Raw genomic sequence first — 27,261 nt, 5'->3', positions numbered from 1 at the left:
TGCTGTTGTATGCCATTTCTAGTGTCTCCATCCATCATAGTTAGACAAGAAAATCCTTTCCTCCAGAGAATGAGAATACAATGTTCATATGTGTACATAGGTGTGCCCTAGCACCTTAATTTTGACCTGACACAAATAACATAAATATAGAAAAGGTACAATTAGTTTTGGCAGACAGTTTCAAGCTATGGGTGGTTAGCTATAGTGACTGGAATCAAGGGAACACACTTTACAGGTCGCTATTTCTTAATTTTTTGCCAAGAAAAAGAACGAGGAAGAAATGGCATTCCACAATGTCCCTTAAAGGCACAGCTCAGTGATCCGAGTACATTCCTTAGACCAACACTTCTACAGAAAAACTTTCAGGAGTTATTGACATACGAACATCTAGCAAATACCTCAGAACTGAACTGTACAGCCACAGAGAAAATTATAAGATATCATGGCTATAATATGATCTCTGGGAGATTCTATTCTTTATCTCCTATATGGATTCATTCTTGTTAACAATTTGCTGAATAAAGTGATACTTGTGTTTGTGTGTGCACATGCGTGCATATGTGTGCCTATGTGTGTGCATATATAAGTGCTTTGAAACCAGTATAACTTTACATATAACTAAAGGATTAAAATTTAAAAACACATGTATACTCATTTACAGACATTTAGTCTAAATATGAATGAGTGTAATTCAGAACCCCACATGACTACATTCCCTCCATTACTCCCTGCTGCATCAAACTAGAAGACTTAGTGAATCTGTGGTCAGGTACCTTTCTGCTTTGATACACATTGGAAGAGTATTTAATAGCAAGGATTTGTATGTCTTTGTATTTCAGGACTATACATATCAAGCAATGTTTAGGCTACAAAATAGGAGCACAAAGTGATGGCAAACCCTAGTCTACAGAATGCATTGTAGGAGGCTTAGCTCAGCACCACCACATCTTAAGTGGTGAACGGTGCATGTTATTCTCTGGCAAATAAAATGCTGTTACTAATGATGTTAGTACAGGAAAGATGAATAAAATGTTTTCTTTAATTTATGTCTACCTAGGCACAATTTTATGAATATAATTTTAGTTGACAGCTGTAACAGAAATCCATCTAGTTAAGGAAATTTTAGCATGTGAGAGAATTAAAATAAGAGTTTGGGGACTGTCTCCAGGGTTGTCTCCCTTTGTGATTTCTTTATTGTTTCTGTTTCCATTTTTAGATCCTTGAAGGCTTTGTTCAATTCCTTCACCTGTTTGGTTGTGGTTACCTGTAAGTGATGTTTGTGTTTCCTCTTTAAGGACTTCTAGCTATATACCTGTGTTCGCCTGTATTTCTTTAAAGGAGTTGTTTATGTACTTTTAAAGTGCTCTATCATCACCATAAGATGTGATTTTAAATCAAAGTCTTGCTTTTCTAGTGTGTTGGGGTATCCAAGGCTTGCATGTGGTGTGAGAACTGGTTTCTGATGATGCCAAATAGCCTTGGTTTCTATTGCTTATTTTCTTGCTTTTGCCTCTTGTCATCTGGTTATCTCTGGTGTTAACTGGTCTTGCTCTCTCTAACTGTGGCTTGTCCTTCCTGAAAGCCTCTGTGTTAGTACTCGCAGGAGACCAGTTCTCTCTGAGAGGAATTTGGGTATGGAGAGCTATGATAGTGGGTCAGCTCTGGGGTGCATATGGAAGCTGGTAGGATCCTGTCCCAGGCTGTTCCTTGGTTCCTGGGTCCTGATGGCTCTGAGTGGGTCCCTCTTGGGTCAGGAATTTGAGCAGAAGTGGTGGTCTTACTTATGCTCACAGGTGTGTCTGCACTCCTGGGAGACCAGCTCTCCCCAATGGTATTTGGATATGGAGTACTGTGGCACAGGATCAGCTCCTGTTACAGACAGAAACCCAGGGACTGGTTTTTAAATATGCTACACTATACTGAACAACTTCTTCCCATTATCTCTGAGGCAATACAGTTTTCATGTGTACTATAAATCAGTTTTTCATGAACATATTCAGTGTTTAAAAAATAAAATTTAACACACGGGATACAAGAAAGAGGACTACAAATGAAACAAGTGCCTTATATCACTTAAGGTGATTACTCTCTAGTCCACTTTTTTTTTTTTAAAAAAAGAATTGAATATTTAAATATTATTTAATTCAAGAGAAACACAAAAGCTAAAATGGTTTTAATACTTAGTATATAATATCTAGAGAATGATGGATATTAATAAAACATTGGCCAGGTTAGATAAAAATTTGAAATTGTACCTTGTAAAAATCCAAAACCTCTCCCACTAACTGTGAAGTGGATTAGAATGCTGGAATTGCACAGGAGGCAAGCTCCCTGTAAGGTCTGATTTATACAGTAGGCTTCAGCATCCTGGCTTTCTTCAGAATGACAAATAGTTACTGAGCTAAAGCCACCCCAGCAGCCCCAGAACACTAATAGTCTTCTCCATCTTAACAGTGGAGTCTGTGCCATTCTCAACACTTAACATTCTGAGCATTTAACACTTCTTGTTGCGTCTAAATCCAGTTACAAAAACCTTCAAATCAAACTATTTACCTCAAGTGAAATCTGCCCTGAATAATTCATAAGAAGAAAGAAAGAAAGAAAGAAAGATGGCAGTGAAGGCAGCTAAGAGAGTTTTAATGAAGTCTAAAGTTTGAAAAAGCAGCCATGCAGAGTTCAATTCTTAGTTTATGTGTGACGGACGCAGGAACAACACCACACATGTTAGCAGGAGAGGGTCTTTTTGTGTGTGACAAATTAAAAACATCTCAAGACTTTATGTTTCACTGTCTTTCTCTCTTGTTATCTCTGGAAATCCTGCTGTTATCTGCAGATTTGGTCAGAAAGACACCAATGAACTTGGGAAATTGTTCAGTTTGCAAAGTGCTTGTCAGGTGACTATTAGGAAATAAGTTCAGATGTTCAACACCCTCATAAAAGCCATGCATTTTAACTTAGACCTGTATTCACTGCATCAAGTAATTAGGAACAGGAGGAATTTGGAGTTTTCTGATCAGAATTGGTGAGTTCCAGGTTCAATGAGAGACTCTATCTCAAAAATAAGATGGCGGGTGACTGAGGAAGATAACAGATATTGATCTCTACCCTCCATATCTACTTATATAAAAGTGCAGAGCATGAACATATACACTTGCATATATGAGAGAAAGAAGCACAGAGGCACAGAGAGAAATCCAGCAACAATTTCAGTGTTCTGAACTCTAATGCACCAGTGTCTACTTTGGGGTTATTGGGATTAATTCAAAGACAAGGTTCACATAGTGAGCAATTATGAGTTAGTACATATGTATCTGTTAGTGAGATGTTTTAGTCACATAAAATGCCTGAAAAAAGAGATAAGATGTGTTGTGGATCACTATTCCAGAGGCTTCAATCTATACTACCTGCTCTACTGTTTTGGGATTGTAGTAAGATAGAGCATCATAATAGGACTCAGAGAGTGCCCACCCAGTGGGTTAAATGGAAATAGGAACAAAAGAGAGTGCCAAGTATAAAACATACCTTTAAAAGTAATGCTTCTAATCACCTGTTTTCTCCAAGTTGGCCCTATCCTCCACAGCTCCCAAGACCTTCAAATAGTCCATTCTAGGGATGGCTCCAATCCTCAGAGTGAGTCTCCTTCCATCTGCAAGCAGAGCACCCCAGTCTTTTCCTCTGTGCCATAGTATGCTCAACTGCTCTGTGTTTAACCTCTTGGTGGCCTATGGTGAAGACTCAATAATCAGAGTGGGCTGAAGAGCATAAGCTCGGCTCTTCGTTTCTAGATGGTTTCCTCCTCTGTACAACCCTACTGCCTTATAAAATAATGCAATTCTGGGGATACATTGGAGCAAAGATATTACTCTATCTATAATGTAGTTCTAATAAAAAATTGATTAACAGAAATGTATTTATACATTAAGATCCCTATGACTAGAATTTAAAACAAAACTAGAAGATGGTCAAAATAACCATAATCTTCCTAGGCTTTCCAAAGGAAAAAATTAGTTCTACTATTAACCAAACTTCAAAGCCTAATAGGCAGAGTTTCAGGAAAAATATGGTTCTGAGTAATGGGTTAATTAAGAAAAACCGAATGTTTCAAACACAGCTAAGAAATACATATTTTATGTTCCTGAATTAACACTTATTAAACATTCATAATATCATCTTTCAAAATTTGTTTTGTGTATATTTCTACCATTTGTCCCTTAGATTTCCAGGGAAGCATGCATACTGATATGAATATTTGCCTCTCAAATGTTCCCTGAATATGTAAATGAATGTCTTGATACTCAAAATTATTGAAGCAGTTTTTTTTTTAAAAGATGAACATCTACTTTTGTCTTTTCAGATATATTGAAGCAAAATAATATTGTTAGTTGAAATAAGCGCAGAATCATACTCAAAAAAATTTTAAGAAATTCTTACCAAATGCCTTAGTCAGGGTTTCTATTCCTACACAAACATCATGACCAAGAAGCAAGTTGGGGAGGAAAGGGTTTATTCAGCTTACACTTCCACACTGCTGTTCATCACCAAAGAAGTCAGGTCTGGAACTCCAGCAGGTCAGGAAGCAGGAGCTGATGCACAGGCCATGGAGAGATGTTCTTTACTGGCTTGCTTCCCCTGGCTTGCTCAGCCTGCTCTCTTATAGAACCAAGACTACCAGCCCAGAGATGGTCCCACCCATAAGGGGCCTTTCTCCCTTGATCACTAATTGAGAAAATGCCTTACAGCTGGATCTCATGGAGGCATTTCCTCAACTGAAGCTCCTTTCTCTGTGATAACTCCAGCTGTGTCAAGTTGACACAAAACTAGCCAGTACACCAAATAAGGATGATTTGTAAACAAGTTGACTAGACTGAAAATGTTCTCAGTAGGATAGGGGGCATGGATTGGTGATATTGTTGATATAATTAATTTCTAAGGCCTTTCTGCTTGTTATTTAATATCCTACGGACTTTTGCCAAGGGTGATCACTTTGTTTTACAATTTATGTCAGAAGGAAACCCCACTTGCCCACTGTGATACTACTTCCTAACTGAGGTACACACACTTTAACCTCCACTGAATTTTTTGTTGGTGACCATGTACCATGAGTAGTCTGCTAAATTTTAATTATGAGAAAACTCAGAAATGTCACCAAAGAGGCGCACAAGGGCTTGGCTGCACGTGAGGGCTGTAGGACTACCTTGGCATTCTCTTTGTAAGATAATAAATGTTAAATGTTTATGTTCCAACAAATAACACATGTATAGTCACACACATATAGTAGGAAGAGATAGAGCTGGTACGTTACTTTAGATGCAGTGTGAGCTAATTAAACCCACTATTTCTTTGTTTTCCCTTCTCTTCCCCTTCCATCTTCCACTAATAGCTCTTGACTACATTCAGATAGAATTTTTGTCTTCTACATAACACAGTATTATTTTTTCTGAACCAGGTTTATTTCACTTAACTACCTATCCTTTGGCAAACAGGATTCATAATTTTTTTTGTGATTTGAATATATATATTCTAAATCAAATGAATATTTTATAAAACATAAATATTTTATACTCTAAGTTATTTAATTAAATATTCCAAAGTTAATAAAAATTACACTTGAAATTATTATGAAGAATCCTGTTAGAAATAGAATGAAAAAATCCATGACACTTACAGTGTAAATAAAAAAATCTAAAAATGACTGAAATGATAATAACAAAGAATGTCTAAAGTCTAAGTATTAATCACGTTTATATTAAAGAATTAAAAATATAGTGGTAAATACTCACTTCCAAATATTAAATAGTAGACCTATGACTTTATCTTTCTAAAATACGTTAAATATAGGCAACACATCTATGGGCTATGGTGATTTCATTATATTCCATGAAACCTGAGTGCTACCAAACATATGTGTTATGAAATGTCTATTTTTTTCATTAAAATATATTTATTAATTTCAAATTATTTTATAAATGGATTTCTAGGAAATGTCTGAAGCTTTCATTTTTCTATGAAGTTAGAAAATGTTAACAAAGAGGAAAAGAGGTTTTGATATACTTGAAGAAATCTTATAAAAAATGATTATTTCAAATTACAAATTTTATTAACATAAACATTAAAATCCACATCCAAAATCATTTGTAGATTTACCTTTGATGAACAAGCGTGGTGTATATCTGGAACAATTTTCACATTAATATTCTAATAATCTTTCGATATGTATAACTGTAGGAAAGCAGTATATGCTCAAACTGTTAGATGATTTATCTTAGGGACAAACAAATGATAGAAAGTGATTCTTCCTTTAGAGAAAAAATATCAATTGTAGGCGATTTTTGCATACTTTTATTAATACTGGACATTGATATAAATGTGAACTTGGGATAGTATTTTAATAATATTATTAATATATCATCTAAGTTTATTAAATTAATCACATTATAGAAAGAGCCATGAGGAACCAACTGTATTTTTTTTTTAACTTTTCTTTAATTTTTCACAACTGTTTTGACAAACCTAACAGAACTGTGCAGGGCTTAATGGTATTACCTTCGGCAGTTAGATTGTTGATGTAGTGTATATTATCAATAACTTTCATGAACACTATTGTTCTCGTTTAAAGCTAAAACATTAAAATCATTCACTGATGATTACAGGGGTTTCGTATTATTAATAGTAAGTTGGATTTCTAATGTGTTGATAAGTATGTTCTTAATAATTTTGTTCGGTATTGTGAGGTGAATTAATCTTAAATATGGCCAGAAAGGAGTGGCCTATGGCTGGAGTGATACATAGGACAAATAAGTTTGTTGAGGTGTTAGAAGGCTGGCATATGCAGGGGAAGGAAGAAAATTAAGACAGCAGTGTCCTGGTGTTAGCTGTGCAGTAAGAGTGGGGCAAGCATATGAAAGATGGTATGGCATGATTATTACTTTACACATTGTCAGTCACTTTATTTTGATGTAATATGCTCGGGGAGTTTAAGAATGCCTTAGATAAACTGGAAGTAAGTGATGGATTGACTGGTTAAGTCTTGCCTGTTCTGCCAACAAGACTTTTGTGGTGAGTCCCCATTTCTCTGAGTGATGTGCTTCTAACCAACAGTCCATGCAAATGCGAAGAGGGACTGCTTTTGTATTCACATTCTCATTGTTGTGGCTGGTAGGACCACTGTTTTCTTTTTGCCACACTGTGATGAAGGAGTTCTGTAAAGAGTTCAGCTCCAATACAGAGGAGTGCAGGGATAGCCTAGTCAGCAGCCAGCAAGGAACTGAAGCTCACCATTAAAGAGTGCCTGCCAAGAACCATCCAAGTGAGAATCACTTCTGTTACCAGTGGTGCTCCTAGCTAAGCTTCTAGGTCTGTTTAATTAATTGCAGCCTTGAAAATGATGCTAATGTGGAAATCCTGGATACACAGCACCTCGAATCTTAAATAATAGGAACCAATAAAGATAAATTTGTGCTGGTACAAGGTGTCAACGCAGACAGGAAAATAGTTAAATATAACAGGTAACTAATTCCATTCAAGACTATCATTTGACCTCATATGGCCAGCTGCTATTTATTTTCACATGCCCAGAATACAGGTTTTTAACACTATCTAAGAAAACAGTAAGTGCAAATATTGATGATATTGGAGATCATATGAAACCTGAGACATTAAAAATTTCCATCATACAACAGTTTATTTTTCACAATGCTATTACAATTACAATAGTATAAACTCCATAATAAAGCCCACCAGTCCAGCTTCACTGAGGGAATAATGTGCTGTGAGTACACTATTGGATAAACTTCAGCACCAAGAAATAGAGAGCAGCCCTCTGAAGGCCATAGCACAAAGGGAGTATGTCCTGCAGTGAGGTTCCTAGTGACTCTGTGCACTCAAGTCACTCCTCAGTTCTTCCAGGCTGCTCAGCATGTTTTCTTACTAGCTGTACATTTTGTAGAGCTCCAAATGTAAAGCATGTGTTTTTAAATTTTAAAATTTTTGTTTGACCTGAAATGTACTTAACCTAAAAGAAACCGTTCCATGCAGACCAACTAAAATTCAGTTTAAGTCATCCGACAAAAGTTTATATAGAGACCCCGTGGAAATATTCAAAGAACAAACACTACCCTATAAGAATATATATATACATATACACTTTAACATTACTTGGTCTTCAGTGGAAGACCTGACAGAGAAGACAATTTTTCTATAATAACCTCAAGAATCCCTACAACTTATCCAGACATTTCCCCTTTGAGAACTGAAAAATATGAGTTACGCCTGCTCTGTAATAAACGGTTCTACAGTGGTCATTCATCAGCATATTTTAAACTTACAAACCAAAAGAAAGTTGAGGTTTTTGTGGAGCAGAAAAAGACTTTATATATAAAGTTAGAATTCTCTAGATTTTCTTGCAACTCGGCACTTTTAAATTGGTTCTTGTTGATTAAATTTCCAACTCTCAATCAGTCTGCTTTCAAAGGCTGGAATTCTACTTTCCAGTAAGGGAAATGCAGCCATCCAATAAAAATGTTAGAGGCATTTCCTTAAACATATACACTGATGATGGATGGGCAAATAACATTGAAACCTACACAATAGAAACAGGAGACAGAGCTCGGCAGAACTTACGCAGTGCTTGCTGGGAATGAGGCACTAGCGAAAACGGAAATCCTGCAGTTTCTCATTTACCAAATATGCTTTCCGTTCACACAATGAGCTAGGTACAGCTTTAGCTATATCAACTGTTGTTTTCATTTATAGATGGAGACAATAGATACAAGCTCAAGTACAGGAGTCAACAAAGCAAGAAAAGCTCCAATATGCCCAAATATGTTGTCCTGAGGTAAACACTTAATAAATATTCAATATTTCCATAGCTAGTTTTTCTTATCCTGCAGTTCAGTTACAAAGTTCACATATCCACTTTGTACAACACTCAAAAGTAAAAAATGCAGTGGGAAAGAATTACATTTGGGATCAAAATATTCTTGATGTAAACCAGGTTTTGACTTTCCTATGCAAGCTTTGTATTGGTGGGGAACATAACGTATAATATGAGTAGTTTTGAATTATAAATAGGTACCAAAAAGAAAAAGAAGAGAAAAGAAAAGAAAAGATCAAATGTGAAGAAAGACTTTATCTTCCTTCAGTTGAAACTATAGGATAAAGGAACCGAAAAGAACCTACCAAGCAGTCACACTAGCTACCAACTTAGCTTCTCACCTGGCCCATTAAAGTTAGAACCTCGGAGAATGCTTGGATAAGAAAACAAAGCACTGTAGAACAAGAGACCCAATGAAGGAAAAAAAGGGGGTATGGTGGTTTGAATAGATGGCCTCCATGAACTCATATGTTTGAATACTTGGCCTACCAGGAATTGGCACTATTAGGAAGTGTGTCCTTGGGGGAAGTATGTCCCTGTAGGGGAGGGCTTTGAGGTCTCCTAATGAAAGACCCTCCTTCTGACTGCCTTCTGAGGGCAGATATTCTCTTTCTGACTGTCTTCTGATCAAGATGCAGAAATCTTAGCTCTTCTAGCATCAAGTCTGTCTGCAAAATGCCATGTACCAGGACTGAAGCTCTGAAACTGTAAGCCAGACTTAATTAAAAGTTTGCCTTTAAAAGAGTCATCTTGGTCATGGTGTCACTTCACAGCAATAACATTGTAACTAAGCACTGTGAGTATCTCCTCTTCAAATATGCTCCACTACTGTCACCAAGACTCCAACTGCTGCAGACATTCAAACTGTTTTCTCCTGATCTCTAAAACATTGAGAAAATTCTTGTTCAAATTGACTTGTGGTCCTAAATTCCAGGGACCCTGTGAACCCTTGCATACTCTTCTTCTAAGGATAGAAGGGAGCAGGAAATATGAGCAGAGGACAATGAGAGATGATAGCCAACCTAGCTGACGTCCAATCTGTGGATACCAGACCTAGCCAACCTCCAATCTCTGTGCTGGCAAGACTTTGATGTCTGCATGGCCCGTCATCTCAGTAGATTCTATGGAAAGAACTCTAATTGAATACAATTCCATTGCCACCTGTCAAAGTAAGCAGAGCCCCTACAATGAGACTCCTGGACTAACTGCTATAGATTGAAATTAGTGTTCCACTAAGACCAACTAAAATTCTGTCTTTTGTCTCAGGAATGAGGGATAGTGGGAGGCACTGTTCCTACATACACATCATACACAGGCACTTCTGCCAAGAAAAAAAGTACAGGTTCCGAGGTGAAACCAGAAAAATAAAAGAGGCCATTTTTTTTTTATACAGTGAAAACTGTAGGAGGCACATTCAAACTGATGAAAAATACTGAGATTCAATTACATCTGAATTCAGGAGGGTCTGAAAACTTTAATAACTGAAAATTAGTCTTAACTATTATAATTAAGTTGTGCCTGTTACTAAAGATCTAAAAATTATGATTTCTGTTTTATATACATGAAATGCCAGATCTGATAATGTGGTTGAAGAAGAAAATGAAAGGACTCTTTGTATTTAAGAAGAGGTCTTCCAATCAAATCAGTATGAAAAGATTACAGATAATGCCCATTAAGCTCTTACCACACTGCCTGACACAGCAAATCTTTTTAATAAATATGAGTTACTGGTAGCTTTACCATCATGTCACCTTTAATTACTCTACTTACACATATTATCTCTACTCTTCAGTAAATTTATAAGGTGGCCATTTTGTGTCTATTTTAGATGAAGGAAAAGAGGAAAGAGAACAAGTAAGTAGAAGCCTCCAGCTTAATCCCAGCAAATCAGTGTACACTCAATTAAGTGCTAACTCAGAGATTATCTGCTACACTGGCTTAGTCCAACTCAGACATAATTAGCTTCGCAAATATCTAACTCCCCTAAAGAGGAGTTAAGTCAATCAGGGAAAATTTCCTTGATAATGACTCCAAAAACCAATTTGGAGGTAAGGGAAAATTTTTCTCTAGAATGCAGCACTGGAAGAGAAGAAAGAGGAAGAGGAGGGCAAGGAGGAGGCAGTATCAAATAGGCCCACAAATAGGCCCAAATGTATAATACTATGTCTGGGTATATTGCTCACTGATGAAATCCTTACCATAAAAAGCATGAGGATTTGTGATGGATAGGCCACCAGAACCCACATAAAAACCCAGGCATGGTGGGCCCACATGGCCTAATTCCTAACTTAGTGCTTCAGAGGCAAAGTCAGGCAGATTCCTGCAGCTCACTTGGGCAGGCAGTTTAACCTAATCTACAAGTTCTAAGAGAAATTCTCTCTCTCCTTCTCTCTCTCTCTCTCTCTCTCTCTCTCTCTCTCTCTCTCTCTCTCTCTCACACACACACACACACACACACACAAGTATAATACTAAAGTTTTGAGTTCCTAGCTGCAGCATCTGACATGGCTATGAATTCTGACTCAGGTTTCCTCAGCAATTTCCTTTAGTGTATTTACCTCGCAATGAAATTGACATCTACTCCATAGAGCTTTATTGAAATGCTAAACAAGGTTCTACACAGGTCATTTGCCTTGAGCTCAAAACTGTAAAATGGTATTAAAAAAATTCATGTTTTTTGTTAAATTTAAAAATTATGTTATTAGTAGTTACGTTTCAACTATTATGACTTATATTACACAATCAAGTCAATTAATACACATTTTTTAAAAGTTTTTTTGCAGTAGTATACATTTTTCTATCAAAATATCACTTCTTTGTCTGATATGAATTCCAGTGAAAGAGCAAGAGAAAAGCATGATGGGGGAGTCAGGGTGGATAAGGTCAAAGGCTAACTATGGAGGCTTCACTAGAGTTCCAGAGTGGCAACTGTAATTACAGGTTGCAGCTTCCAGCAATTACTGCATATTCTCAAGAGTAGTTTTTCTCTTCCATCTATGGATCTGCAGTGGCTTGGTGACCTCATCTAAGTATCACACAAAACCAAGCACTGACAGGATGCCCTCTTGTCTAAGTGAATGTTAGAAATGATTTGGGCAAGTGCCAAGGAGAGAAGGAGGGAAAAGAGTTTATTATCAAGGTGAAATATAATGAGGGCAACTGAAGAGGCAGTGCAGGACCAACAGGGAAGAGCTGGACCTCGAGTCCACAACATGCCCTGTAGACATGTAGCTTGGTACACGTGGCGAATAGCTTCAAATGAGAAAATGAGTGGTCAGATTCAGGGCCATTTACACAGCAGTTTATAGGGAGAGTTTATGGAGTCCTCTGCGTTCGGTTTATGTAATCAAGTACAGCCTGGACATGGACAGTGTCAAAGCCATAATTCACAGTGCAAATGCTACAGAAACTTAGCGGCTCAAGAGTCCATCTCTGAGACTGGAAGGTCTGATTGTTCAGGGGAAGGCATGTGGAGAGTCCATGAGAAGGGAGCCAGGACTGTGTACTGGTATGAAAACCTCTTCCCAGGCTTTATCTTTCAATAATTTTTCATAGAACTCAAAATCTAGGAAGTGACTGCACAAACCTGAGAGCTGAATACAAAATAATGTCAGTGTTCTTATCCTTTTTGCTCTAAAACTCTGCATCACATGGAATAAGAAGCACTGAAGGTTCACTTCTAATCCAAGTTCTGCTCCTACATAAGTAGATCAAATTTAAGGATATTGTTAAAACAGTATCTAGCAAATGGAATTTTCTGTGTCTCCAAATGCACATTAACAGTAGAACTCCTTCTTGTCTGTGACTGAATTGAACTGTTCATGATTCAAATTCCAATCAACATTTATTTTGTTGTCTAAGAAGTTTGCAAAGTAAGAATAATCTATTATAATAAAGTTTCCGTTCCCCAAATGAAAATCAGAAAACCTTAATGGAATGTATGATTGTTTATATACAAGTAAAGTGCTCTATCAAGTATTGATAATCATGAAATGTATCTTTGCTATGCATGTGGGGTTACATTACTCTTTTGTTGTTATTATGTCAAAGGCAAAAAGCAAAACTACCTGTAAACATTGGGGTAATACTAAGTTGGTAAGGGAATAAAGCAGGCATATGTCATGCATTAGAAACAGTGAAGACTGAGGGACTCAATACCATTTGAGTTGGGTTCCTACCAACATCTAATTTTAAGTTCCACTAAAAAAAAAAGATGCCAAAATCTTATCTTCCCTGTTTTACAACATCTTCAGTGTTTAGTTTGATTCCTATGATGGATAGGTGGCATCACATGGGGCCAATATGTGAACTGAGAATTGAAATTCAGAGACTCAGAAAAAGGGAGAAAGAATGAGACTTAACAGTTAAGTTTTGATACAATACTTTGTGAGATGAAATAAATTCATTGTACCCATATAATATGTGGAAGAAGCAGCTATGAAATGAAAGGGATAGGGAAAAATCCCTCAGAAGTATAATGGTCCTTGAAATGTGTATTAGGCTTCCTCCAGAGTTCAAAGAATATCTGTAATAGAAACAATATTATGCTTTCAAGAAAATGCATTTGTCGTTGATTAAAATAGAGTCCTATGATAATAATCTTGTGGGACATGCTCTACAGGAATTAGAGGAGCGACATGAAAGATGAAAACTGAGACTTGTTCCAGGTTCACACACAGGGCATGGCAGAATTATAATGATGATAGCTCACATTTGTAAAGGATTTTAGTTTTCAAAGTGCTTTGCTATCCATCATCTCTTCTGAACCTTACAACAACATTGTGATCTAGGTAGGGTAAGAACTCACATCCTCATTTTAAAGGACAGAAAACTTTTTATATTTCTTAAACAGATAATTTTATAACTAGAGTGATTGTGCTACATTTTGTTCTTCTGGGCATAATGAGAATGAAAACAGTTTAGAAAAATGAGTGCTAGTACAGATGAAATGATAATTTCATGGTGAAATTTTCCTCAAAGAAGCCAGCACAAAGAGATGGACACATGGAGAGCATGGTCCTGTGTTTTCTGACTGGCAGAGATTAGTTCTTTCTTGGGTTTGGAGGCATTTTACACAATTATCATCTCAAATATTATGTCTCTATCTCTAGCTTACTGTGTTAAACTGATGTGAAAGACTTAGCTTCAGATGGCCCACTTCTCATTATTTGAGAACAGTCCCTCAGCTCTTGTCTTCCTTTGCTTCCCGTGGTACCTGTTAAACTGGGTTCCTCAACTGGGTTGAGAGAGCTTCAGTATGCACAATGTGCAGTCACCCTTGTATACTAGTGTGCACAACCTTTTTTTTTTTTTCACGTACAGGCATTCATTATATTTACTTTCTAAGAAAATTGGCTACCTTTCTAAGCCCTTTACATCTAAAGGACATGCCCTTCAATTTCTAAACTCACTCAGGTGGAATCTTCATTGCCTAGACACTTTATGCCCTTTCCTTCCTCAGTCCTTGAGGTTTGGTTCCGATCATGTGGAAAGAAGTTTCCTCTATTTTTGAAAATATTTTGAGTCTTCTGTTAAGTATCATTTCTATTTTTCTGACCCTCCAAAGAATATGGAGCTCATCATCCACTGTGATGTGCAAGTACTAGGAGGTTAATAATGCACTTTTCAAGGTGATCCACAGGACGAATCAGGATCTTCAGTTATGTCAAAGCCTTTGACAGAAACCTGTATTTTCCGATATTTCTATGACACACTTAAATATCAAGCCATTCCATGATAGGTTTACTTGTTAAATAATTATATTCTTAAAAATAAAATAAATGCATGCATTCATAGCAAGCCAATAAGATATGAAATGCTGATCATCTAATGTCCGAAGGTCCCTGGGCTACTGCCCTTATTGAGGAATTGATCTGTTACTAAGCATGGAAACAAAACAGATTCATGTTGGTATGTTCAAAATTCAGATGATCAATTGAAGTCACAATCATAAACCAAAAAGGAGATTTGTCAAATCTTTACCATGAAAGAATCTCAGAAATGAAATACAACTTTGCTTCTTGAATCAGACAGGCTGCATGAACGTTGCTGATTTGCATATAGAAACACAGGCACTGTGAATGATGCATTGCATGAAATACGATGACAGGTGAAATGCTGAGAATTCACATTTGACAATGGAAGACAAGATAATTTATATGGAACATTTTTTAATGCACTTAAAGTTCTGAGAACGCTTTAACATTTAACTCTTAAATAAATATGAATAAATGAATAATTATAATTATTCTAATAAACATAAAATAGTCTGAGCAACATTAGATTATACCTATGAACTGAACTAGTTAATTCTTTAACTTTTGTTAATTCTTCAAATTTATACAGCAATCTTGAATTTAGCTTGCAAACATTTGATAATCCAAGTCATTACAGAACAAGCTGCTGAGCCTTTTCTTTACAGTTTCAGTAGTGTATAGATTCCTATAGGGTAAAGAATAATTTGAGAGTGTTAGCTTAATAAATGTAGATTTCATAATAAAAATTGGTTCTAAAAGGTATTTCACACTTGAAATGAATATTTGTTATCTCATATTTGTTTTATTTTTTCTTTGCTGTGTGCGATTTTCTTGATCATAATGGAAGGAGGTGAAAACATGGACAATATAAATAAGTACAGCATTAATGATATTAATTCATTCCAGACATAGATCAGAGTGCATTAAACAACCACAATAGATATGGATTATATTCCTAAACATTAATAAAATGTGTATAATTTATAGTGTGTTGCTTTAATTTTTTGCAGAGGATATCCACTATTCCTATAAAATATGTCTTGAGAAGGATGAACTACATTAAATAAGGCCACAAAAATAATGATCAGGTAAATGGGAGAAAGCTGAGGAAAAGGATACCACACAGAGCACTATCAAGAAGACAGCAAGGCATGGTAAATATATCAAGAAGGATAAATGTGATGTGGGGTAGAAAGAGGTTAATTGAGTTGGTAAGTAGAACATGTTTAATCTCTGCAGTGTGCGAACTGTGGGGAGTGAGTTGAGTCATTGGAGATAAACAATTTGTTATTACTTCAAAAGACTTACTCGAAATAAAGAAAACAGCTGATGAGTTGGATAGGGAATGGGAGCTACAGGAATTCAGGGAACACAAGCACATTTCTTTTCTTTTTTTCTTTTTTCTTTCTTTTCTTTCTTTCTTTTTTTTTTTTTTTTTTGCAATTTCCAAATTTTATTTTCATTTTATTTTTCTCATCTTTTAATACATGTGTATGCTGTTCTATGGCTTAAATAATATTACAAGTGCATTTCTATACAGGGAAGATGACAGCAGTAAGACCAAGAGTTACCAAGAATGCTTACTGGAGGGCAGTTTAGAAGACTGTAGCCTGAGGATGCTGGATAGGAAAAAGGTGGAAGAATCTTATCTTTTCAGAAAGGATGGAGGCAGAACCAAGCTACCATACACAAACTAGACATTCCAAGACTAACTATACTTTGTACAGATGAAATATTTATGAAACCCACAGTGAATTAAAAACCTATACTTAAATAGCAAAATACACAATTCATGAAAGAATAAATGGAATAATGTAACTTGAGTACAGATGCATAAATATTCTAAGAGTGGGGCAATAGGATGCCACTAGAATCTTCATTTTCCCATGAGAAATTCCATATTTATACTGTCAGTGGTAGTCTTCCTGGCTTCCACCACTCACCGTTTTCTCTTATGAAGCCTTTCCTCTTGTGTTTTGAATGTTAGGATATTGATTCTGTCTCACCTTTACTCTTGGCATATTGGTAGCTCTTCTGAACTTGGTCACCCCAAACCTTCAACTTCTGTAAAACATACTGACACTGAAAATTCTGAATCCTTCTAGTAAACTCTGGAACAGCAAGATTGGGCCTTCCTGAACATTTTATAAACCAATTTTCTTATTTTTTTTTTACAGTCACCACAGTTATCCACTATCATAGGCCTTCCTTAAATTTTATACAAAAAAGATATAAGGTGGATACCTTATAATTTTAGTCCACACAGGAATTGAATTTGGAAATCACAGTGCCTGGTTGCTTCCTTTCTTTTCTCTGTACTCCAAAGCAACAGAATGAACTTTTACCACTTACTGAGCATTTGTACAGGTAGAAAACTTCATGGCTTAGTGAGTTAAAGTAGAAAAAGTATTCTAGCTGTCCTAGGAAGGAAACCATCAAGAAGGACTACTGGCAGTCACTTTTGAATATACCTATGTGATGGGAAGATCATCTACTCTCATTCATAATAGGTTCAATTAAACAAAAACTATGACTCTATTAAAGTATTGGTAGAATTTTGCCTTCCCAACAGACCCCACAGTGAAATTTCTTAAAAATTAATGCCCATGAACTCAAATGAGTTTAATTGCTTGCTTCAATTCTAATCTCCTTGTTCTATATATAAAGTGTGATCATAGTGAGAAAGATTTTGGGGACATTCACAGATGTAAGGCAGGTAGAACACACAGAACAGGGACATGGAGCTAATAACTTACAAAACACACATGTCATGCAGATTACATATATATTTTTTTAAAGATTTTGTTTTCATTCCCCCACTCTTTGTGTGTGTGTGTGTGTGTGTGTGTGTGTGTGTGTGTGTGTGTGTATGGCATATGTATATGAGTGCCTACAGGGACCAGAAGAGGACACTAGATCTCCTGGAGCTGGAACTGCAGTTGTGAATGGACTGACTTGGAGAGTGGAAACTGAACTTGGGTTCCCTACAAAAGCATACATGTTCTTAAGGCCTAAAACATTTAACTAGAATAAGAATGGGGGTAAGGGAAATGGGTAGGATTATTTCTATGCCTCATACAAACAAGCCAAAATCTAATAAGGAAAAAGCAACATTCATAACAATAAAGGTATAAAGTTAGAACTCCAACAGAGTTCAAATGCCAAATTTTATTTCTTTATAGAGAGATGTGTTATCTGGTATTTTAGGATTCACACAGAATACCACCACTAAACTTCCTAGCCCCTAAAGATAAAACAAGCAAAACACACTTAGCCCAAATTTAAGATATCAAGTTTGCCAAGAAAATTCTTTAAGACAAATATTTGCCTAGATCTTTAAGCTTAATAGAGTTTAAATCATACCTTTTTGTTTATTAATATTATCGCTAGAGAATTTAAAATATTGCCAGATTGACTGTACTGGCTAGTTTTGTGTCAACTTGACACAGCTGGAGTTATCACAGAGAAAGGAGCTTCAGTTCAGGAAATGCCTCCATGAGATCCAACTGTAAGGCATTTTCTCAACTACTGATCAAGGGGGAAAGGTCCCTTGTGGGTGGGACCATCTCTGGGCTGGTAGTCTTGGTTCTATAAGAGAGCAGGCTGAGCAAGCCAGGGGAAGCGAGCCAGTAAAGAACATCCCTCCATGGCTTCTGCATCAGCTTCTGCTTTCTGACCTGCTTGAGTTCCAGTCCTGACTTCCTTGGTAATAAACAGCAGTATGGAATTGTAAGCTGAATAAACCCTTTCCTCCCCAACTGCTTCTTGGTCATGATGCTTGTGCAGGAATAGAAACCCTGACTAAGACATTGACTGAGTTCAAGTTGCATGAATTAAAAAAGTCCGCATCAGTATCCTAAATAAATATACTCTCAGAATAATATGAATGATATGAAGCACTATTATAATATTTATAAGCATGTTCATGCATAGATTTAATAACTATTAACTCCATTGTATGTGAGTGAAAAGTTTTACAAAGTGTCAAAAACCACTGTATTTACACCTTTCAGGTACTTTGATCTTAGTCTGATCTTCAATCTTCCATTGCTATTATTGATGATATTGTAATTAAATAATCATGATTAACTAATATAGTCTAATATTATAGGAATTATAGGAATTGTATCTCCCATCATCTCCTATGGTGAGAATTCTTAATAATTATAATATATGGATGGAGATGCATTATTATTTCTTTGGAACAAATAAAAATATTGCCTTGCTCTAGAAATAAAGGCTGGTGTAAATGGAAAACTGACTTGGGATGTCCACAGGCTGTAAAGCATAGAACTGCATTTGAAAAATATAAGCACTAATAAAGTCAAAGAGCTAAGAACAGGCAGCTAGCTTCCAATAGCAAAATTTAAGTTGAAAGTCAAGCATTTATATAAGGGGACAGGGGAGGAATACCAATGCTCTACTAGAACCTGTGTTCTGGTATGCCAAAGCCTCCATAAACACAAGCATGGAGTTCACCAAAAGTAGCAGATTCATGTGCAAAATTAATCACAGTCATATGAGGGCAAACTCAAAGCTGAAGGGTCCATTTATACAGGGGGAAGTGAAAGAAAAAGGAAAGAATTGTCATAAGCAAGTAAGTTGCTATCTGAACAAGATACATGAGGTGGATCTTTGGGAGCCATCTGATCCTCAAAGCTCTATTCTTTCTTCCTCTATAGCAAAAATGATCTTCGGAACATTTACGTTTTACACATTCTATCAATGAATGATTTAAGCACATAGCAGAGAAATTCCACCAAAGGAACTCCTCAGTCTCTTAAATGCATCACAGCACCAAAAGAGAGGCAGGCAGCCATGAAATTTAATTTAAGTTGTACGCATTTCTTCAAACATTTTGGAGATATACACAATACCAGAAAATTAAAGATATTAAAGTCTCAATTACTTTGGTAATAATAGGAGATCATTTTATTTATAAGCTGAACATACTGAGAATGTTAAATGTAGCAAAATATATTCAGTGTTCTTTAATTCTGTGAACTCAGAACACAAAAGAAACACTGAATGTCTGGCCCTACGATATAAATTAACTCAAGTATTTTAAATAATAGTATTATTAAAGAGAAGTAGGAGACATAAATGAACATAAGAATAAACATTTCCTTGAAATGAAAAATATTAAATGGCAATCTGGTTTTGATCATATTTAGGAGTAACTTAAAAATGTAGCTTATGCAATGCACCTCCATTGCAGGTGAGATTACAAGCTGGTAAAACCACTCTGAAAAATCAATTTGGAGGTTCCTCAGAAAAATTGGAACTAGATCTAACTGAAGATACAGCTATACCACTCTTGGTCATATAGCCAAAAGATGCCCACCATGCCACAGGGCACGTATTCCACTATATTCGTAGCAGCCTTATTTGTGATACCCAGAAGCTGGAAACAACCCAGATGTCCCACAACAGAAGAATAGATACAGAAAATGTTGTTCATTCACACAATGGAATACTACTCACCTATTAAGAATGAGGACATCATGAGTATGCAGGCAAATAGATGGAACTAGAAAATATCATCCTGAGTGAGCTAACTCAGACCCAAATGATATGCATAGTATGTACTCACTAATTAGTGGATATTAGCCAAAAAAAATTACAGAATTCCCAGGATACAGTCTTCAAGAAGGCTAACAAATCAAAGGGCCCACATGAGGATGCCTCAATCCCATGGGAGGAAGAAGAAATCAGTCACAGGAACAGGGTCGGGGAGAGCGAGGGACCTGGGTGGGAAATGGGACAGGGAGGAGAAGAGGGGAACATGATCATCAGCTATTGTATGGAGTTGGGGGGTGGGGGAACAGGACTGAGCCCTGAGGGTCAGCAGAAAGAATAAAAACAGGTAGCCTTGGACTTTAGGAGGTGGGGGTGGGGGGGCTCTAGAATGTACAGAGGCTAGGGAGGTGAGAAACTCTCAGGATTCAAAGGGAGGGACCTTAGAAGAAATGCCCTACAGTAGGGAGAGGGAACTTGTGGAGTCTACCTCCAGTAGAAAGATAAGGCATTAAGTGTTGGTATGGAATTGCCATCCCATAGTCAAAAACTCTGATCCAGAATTGTTCCTGTTTGAAAGAACTGCATGAACAAAAATGGAGAGAAGCCTGAGAAAATGGAGGTCCAATGACAGGCCCAAATTGGAATCCAGCTCAAGGGGTGGCCCTTACTGATGCTATGGGATGCTTAAAATCTGGGCCACCAACCAAAGAGTACACATAGCTCTGGCCACTTACATGACAGAGAATGACCTTGTTGGACATCAGTGGGAGGAACAGCCCTTGGGCCTCAGGGGTTTCATGTCTCAGTGTGGGGGAATGTCAGTGTGGGAAGGAAGGAGTGGGTGTGTATGTGTATGCGAGAGTATCCCCAAAGAGACAGGGGGATGGGGAAATGGATATGGGTATTCCAGAGGGGAGACCTGGAAAAAGGATAACATTTGAAACGTAAATAAAGAAAATATCCAATAAAAGAAAAAAAAAGTGCTTAAAAATCCAGAAAAGTTAAAGAATAAAATGAAAAAGCAAAAACAAACAAAAACAACAAAAAACAAACAAAACAAAACAAAAACAAAGAGCAAATAAACTCCTTAATTTAAAGAAAAAAAACAAAACAAAGAAACAAAAAAAAAAAAAACAAAAACAAAAACACATAGAGACAGCGCCGGGGCAAGCGCGAGCCAGACCGGCACTGGGCAACTCTGTGCCTCGTGGAGGAAAATCAACTAAACATGGGCAAAGGAGATCCTAAGAAGCCGAGAGGCAAAATGTCCTCATATGCATTCTTTGTGCAAACTTGCCGGGAGGAGCACAAGAAGAAGCACCCGGATGCTTCTGTCAACTTCTCAGAGTTCTCCAAGAAGTGCTCAGAGAGGTGGAAGACCATGTCTGCTAAAGAAAAGGGGAAATTTGAAGATATGGCAAAGGCTGACAAGGCTCGTTATGAAAGAGAAATGAAAACCTACATCCCCCCCAAAGGGGAGACCAAAAAGAAGTTCAAGGACCCCAATGCACCCAAGAGGCCTCCTTCGGCTTTCTTCTTGTTCTGTTCTGAGTACCGCCCCAAAATCAAAGGCGAGCATCCTGGCTTATCCATTGGTGATGTTGCAAAGAAACTAGGAGAGATGTGGAACAACACTGCAGTGTATGACAAGCAGCCCTATGGGAAGAAGGCTGCCAAGCTGAAGGAGAAGTACGAGAAGGATATTGCTGCCTACAGAGCTAAAGGAAAACTGATGCAGCGAAAAAGGGGGTGGTCAAGGCTGAAAAGAGCAAGAAAAAGGAGGAAGAGGAAGATGATGATGAGGATGAAGAGGATGAGGAAGAGGAGGAAGAGGAAGATGAATAAGAAGATGATGATGATGATGAAAAGTTGGATCTAGTGCAGTTTATTTTTTTTTTCTTGTCTATAAAGCATTTAAACCCCCTGTACACAACTCACTCCTTTTAAAGAAAAAATTGAAATGTAAGGCTGTGTAAGATTTGTTTTTAAACTGTACAGTGTCTTTTTTTTATTGTATAGTTAACACACTACCGAATGTGTCTTTAGATAGCCCTGTCCTGGTGGTATTTTCAATTGCCACTAACCTTGCCTGGTACAGTCTGGGGTTGTAAATTGGCATGGAAATTTAAAGCAGGTTCTTGTTGGTGTACAGCACAAATTAGTTATATATGGGGACAGTAGTTTGGTTTTTTGTTTTTGTTTTTTCCTTTTGGTTTTATTTTTGGGTTTTATTTTTTTCATCTTCAGTTGTCTCTGATGCAGCTTATAACGACAATAATTGTTGTTCTGTTAACTGAATACCATTCTGTAATTGCAAAAATTAAAAAAAATGCGGCTGTTTTGTTGACATTCTGAATGCTTCTAAGTAAATACAATTTTTTATTAAAAAAAAACAAAAACACAAACAACAACAACAACAACAAAAATAGAGGCCTAGCATGACTATCCCTGAAAGGCCCAACAAGCAGCTGAAAGTGTCAGATGCAGATATTTACACCCAACCAATGGACAGAAGCTGGTGACCCCTGTGGTTTAATAAGGGAATCGCTGGAAGAAGCTGAAGAGGAGGGCAAGCCTATAGGAAGACCAGCAGTCTCAACTACCCTGGACCCCCGGGGAACTCTCACTGGACCACCAACCAGCCTCATACACCAGCTGATATGAGGCTTCCAACACATATACAGCAGAAGACTTCCTGGTCTGGACTCAGAGAAGATGCACCTAAGCCTGGAGAGACTTGGGGTCCGGGGAGTGGAGAGGTCTGGTGGGGTGGGTTTTGATGTGGGGCATCCTCTTGGAGGCAGGGGTGGAGGAGGTATGGAGTATGAAACAGTCAGAGGGTGGACTGAGACAGGGATGAAGTCTGCAATGTAAAAAAAGATTAAAGAATAAATAATAAAAATTGTAGTTCATTTGTTCAGAAAAATCGTTTTAAAAATACTTTTGAGAAAAAGGCAACTATATCAAGCACTGCTTTAAATACAAAGACTTTTTAGAATCTTCAATTAGTTAATTTTATTATTCCTTTGTTCAATCTTTAAATAAGTCACAGAAAACAGTTCCTTACTGAAGACGGTAGACAGCAACAAATCCAACTATGTCAGTAATTATAACTTGTTTGCATCGTGTTATCCTTGTAGTGATTTGTTTTATATTTAAAGTAGGCAACCACTGGCTTTATGTATGTTTTGTTTTGATATTTGTTTTGAAAGGTTTGTTCTGAATCGTCAACTGCTTCTATGAAAATAATGCTATTTCCTTAGAAGGATGAGTGGGTATATAAAGTGCTCAGGCAACTTTGAGAAGTATTAATATAGAAAATGACTGATTTTCACGTTCAAGAAAATGGAAACAAAAGGTATTTCAAAGGATGATACTTTCCATTTACTTGACAATAGGTTTCTTATGATTTTCTCATATTTTCTGATCTCAAAAGATGCTGTTACCAAAAGTGTGTAAGTGGAGAGAGGGGAGTAAGTTGTGAAAAATGCAGCTGTTCTTAATGTTGACTACCTAAATTAATGTGTAGCCAACTAACAAAAGCAGATATGCAACATTCCTTAATATCTCATTACAGATACACCTACTCAGCCATACATTAAGTCAAATTGTTTATAACTCTAATTACTGATTGCCTTGAACCCAAATTGAAAACGACACAATTCATATATTCAGACAGTGTACCCTGAAGGCATGGGTGTGGAGACCCAGTTCCTTAGCAAGTCACACCAGTCATGGTACCTGAGATGAAAAATCTAAAGTCCACTAGAGTCAAAATCCTAGGACTCTGTCAGTCATCATTGCCATCCATTATCTCATTATGTCTGATTATTAAAAGACTACCTTTTAGAGTATTTTTATTCTCGATACTGAAGAGCATGGCTTTTTTCTTCCTTTTCTTATTTTATGGCTATATTTCATCTTCACCATTTTTAAAGGCATATATAACAACCAAACAGGCTAAATTGATTGAAGCTGAAGGTTCTCCCTGATACATATGTCTTAATTGACCAGGATCAATAACGTAAAATTCAGGTGCTATCTCACTCCAAGGTCAGAAATACTATGTCAAGAAAAGATATGAAACTGCCTCCAATTCATAGAGAATGAGGAACTTCACAGACATCAGCATGAACTGATTCTACAGAGTCCTGCTCCAACTTTGGTTTCTTTGCCTTTGTTTTGGTTTCTTGACTATAACCAGGTGCTAGTAAATATGTTCCCTTCGTTCAAATAGTTTTGAAGCTGGAACTTAAGACCACACAGGGCACCTGCCCCATCTCCTCAAGAGGAAAGACCACCCCTCAAGCATGAGCCCACCACAATCTAGGTTTCTGCTGAAAGGTCAGTCCTCTGGGCTAATGGGTGCCTTTCATTACAGCAGCGATAAATACAGTAAATTTCTAACTCTCACACTCATTACCTTAGAATCAATCATCATGGATTTGCATGATAAAACTCTGACATGATTTTATCTTTTTTGCTTGGCTCCACTTTAAACATTGTGTCCTACTTGGAAGCCCTCAGTATTGTCTGACGAATTACACATTTACTGTCTACACACTGTCAGATTTTGTGAAATGTAAAATTAAACCAACATGGACACTCAGTGCACATTTTCCATGTGTGAAGGTGTCTATTTACTCTTTTTTTTTTTTATCATATGTTCTATACAATACAGTTAAGATGATATATTTTAAAGCAGTTTCTGGAAACTTCAAACATATCACATAGAATACATTTTCTTTATAAAAACATTTATTTACTCCTCCAACAAATGAAGAAATATAGCAGCTTTACTTTTTGTAAAATTGCCACCAATCTCTTTACTCCTTGAGATCACAGGGCAAGGGAATCAGGTAGATGGCATTGTGTGGATGATAGATCCAAGGTTTCCCCTGTTGTCCCGCCAAGGACCATTTATAGAAAGGGTCTCTTAGACTTGGTTGAAGGGTTTCTTCTTTTCTACTTACTACTTAGTATTTGTAAATGTGTGTTGCATAGTATTGTCTTTCAAAGTAATTTACATCTATTTTGGAAAATTTAATTGAATTTATTATAATATTTATTATCTAAATAATTAGAGTTACTAGAAATTAAATTTATTCAAAAAGGGCAAATGTGATTACTATTTGTTCTTCCATTGATATCACATTGTTCATTTATTAAAGGGGGATAAATAATTGATCTATACAATTCTGTTAGAAATTTTATACTGTTATAAGAAAAAAATTCTTATTAGCAGGAAGGTTGCATTAAATTATATAAGAAATACCAACATGTACTTTTTTTCTTTCAAGAAGTACTTGTTAAACATTAGAATGTGCTTTCTTCCACATTGTAAACAACTAAGTCATGGTACATTATAACTATAGGCTTCAAACAGTTCATTGTAATAACAGATCATAGGGTTCATTAAGATTTGGCTCACAGAGGAAACTAGGACAAAATGTATCCACCAGAGAGGCTCCAGTAGAGTATGAGGATTACAGTCAATATTCTAGTTGGCAAAAAATAATGGAAAATGACTCTTTATAGCTCAAGCAGAAAATGACCTTAATGGATGGATAATGGGTACTTCATGGACTCAGTGGGAATGCAGGTGATTTAGCCTTGAAAATACTCAGCAAAGAAGGCCGGGTGGTGAAAACCACAGAAAACATAACCACAAAGACAGCTGTAACACTGACAGATCCCATTGCTCACATCTATGCGTTTGCATGCAAGCACCCACTGTTTTGACTACATACAAATTGTTGTTTCCCTATGAGTGATGTGGAGCTTCCGATTCCCTTGTGTGGGTGGATGCATCCTATGCTGACAAGCTTCTTAGAAAGGAAACACCTACCTTCCTAGTATTAGTCACTGAAACTGACAGTTATTTGTATTAGATACTGTTTATCTGAACAAAAATATTAAATTTTCCAAGGATTATTCCACATACATATTTCTCCTTGATAAATTTAAACAAATCCATTTATTTTTTAAGTAAATTACTTAACTTGCTCCACTCAGAAACCTTTTAAATCCTTTGAAAATAATGCATAGGGAAGATTTCATATTTTGCTTAGACCTTTCTCCAGCTCATTGTAGCCATTAGTGTCTTATTAGCCGGGTGCACACAGAACCAACATTTTCTTCTATAACATGAGGTTCTCACCAACAGTCCTGTGTTTTTTGAGGCCACTCTAGCTATCTCACTATATAAAATGAAGCTACAGAACTATGCTGCATTTGAGAATGTTTTAAACTTTTATTTTATGAAATGACTATCCACAAGGGCAGACACTTCCAAATGGTTTGTGATTTGAAAAGAAGGCCTAAATTGCTAATGGATGTGTTTACATAAATCAGGTCTGAGGGCCAAGCTATCACATCTCAAACGTCAGTTTTTGCAATAACATTGGATTTGATGTTCAGTCTTTTCAATTAAATAATATAATCAAACATATTCAACATGTTAAATGTTAAGTCAAAATTATGTACTTACTCTTCTTGTGTTCTATCTATCTATCTATCTATCTATCTATCTATCTATCTTTCTTTCTTTCTTTTACTAAATTTGAGCTCCTAGACTCAAAAACAATCCAAACTAAATAATAAGAAAGATGTTTTCTTGACCTATTCAGGTTATAAGTTTAAAATTTTAGGAAACTCAACTGAAACATTATAAATAAATGTTTACTCAAAATAAACTAAATAATTAGTATTTCCATTATACACCATAAAATAAAAAACTTAGTAAATTAATTTCTCATTATCCTGGTTGAGTACTTTTCATGAGCTTTTTATATATAAAATTAACATGCAAACATTTATAAAGATATATTTTCAGAAACAAATTTATTTGCATCTTTCTGGGTTTTGTAAAAGCACTGCTATTGATTTTTCCTTGGGGTTTATAGTGGATTAAAATGAAAAAAAAATTTTTTCAATTTCCTAGATGTTGTTAATAGAAAGAAAATGAACAGAGTTGAAAAGTTCCTGTAGAGTAGAATATCAAGCAAGTCCTTTGTGAATTTGTCAAGGAACAGCATAGCCAGGTCACATGATTCACTGTTACTATTTTTAGAGGATTCTCCATTCTGATTTGTAAAATTGCTGCACCAATTT

At 36.4% G+C, this 27,261-nt stretch overlaps 1 protein-coding gene and 1 pseudogene across 9 annotated transcripts in view; one reads left to right on the top strand and one right to left on the bottom strand.

Annotated features, from left to right (window-relative positions):
- The window catches only part of Ralyl (RALY RNA binding protein-like), a 710,633-nt gene that overhangs the window by 490,766 nt on the left and 192,606 nt on the right, over positions 1–27,261 (bottom strand). Inside the window, exon 1 of one of the 9 annotated variants that reach the window (XM_011248150.2) lies at positions 3,523–3,836. The exons of the other annotated variants lie outside the window; for them this stretch is intronic. The gene's annotated coding sequence lies outside the window, so the exon portion shown is untranslated. Of the gene's footprint in view, positions 1–3,522; positions 3,837–27,261 lie in introns of those variants that run through there. 9 annotated transcript variants of the gene reach the window in all.
- Gm37164 lies at positions 21,342–21,993 on the top strand (annotated as a pseudogene).

This window comes from Mus musculus, chromosome 3, assembly GCF_000001635.26.
Source record: "Mus musculus strain C57BL/6J chromosome 3, GRCm38.p6 C57BL/6J".
Lineage (NCBI taxonomy): Eukaryota > Metazoa > Chordata > Mammalia > Rodentia > Muridae > Mus > Mus musculus.
Note: the sequence above shows the minus strand (reverse complement) of the source record. Positions and strands in the feature narration are given on the sequence as shown.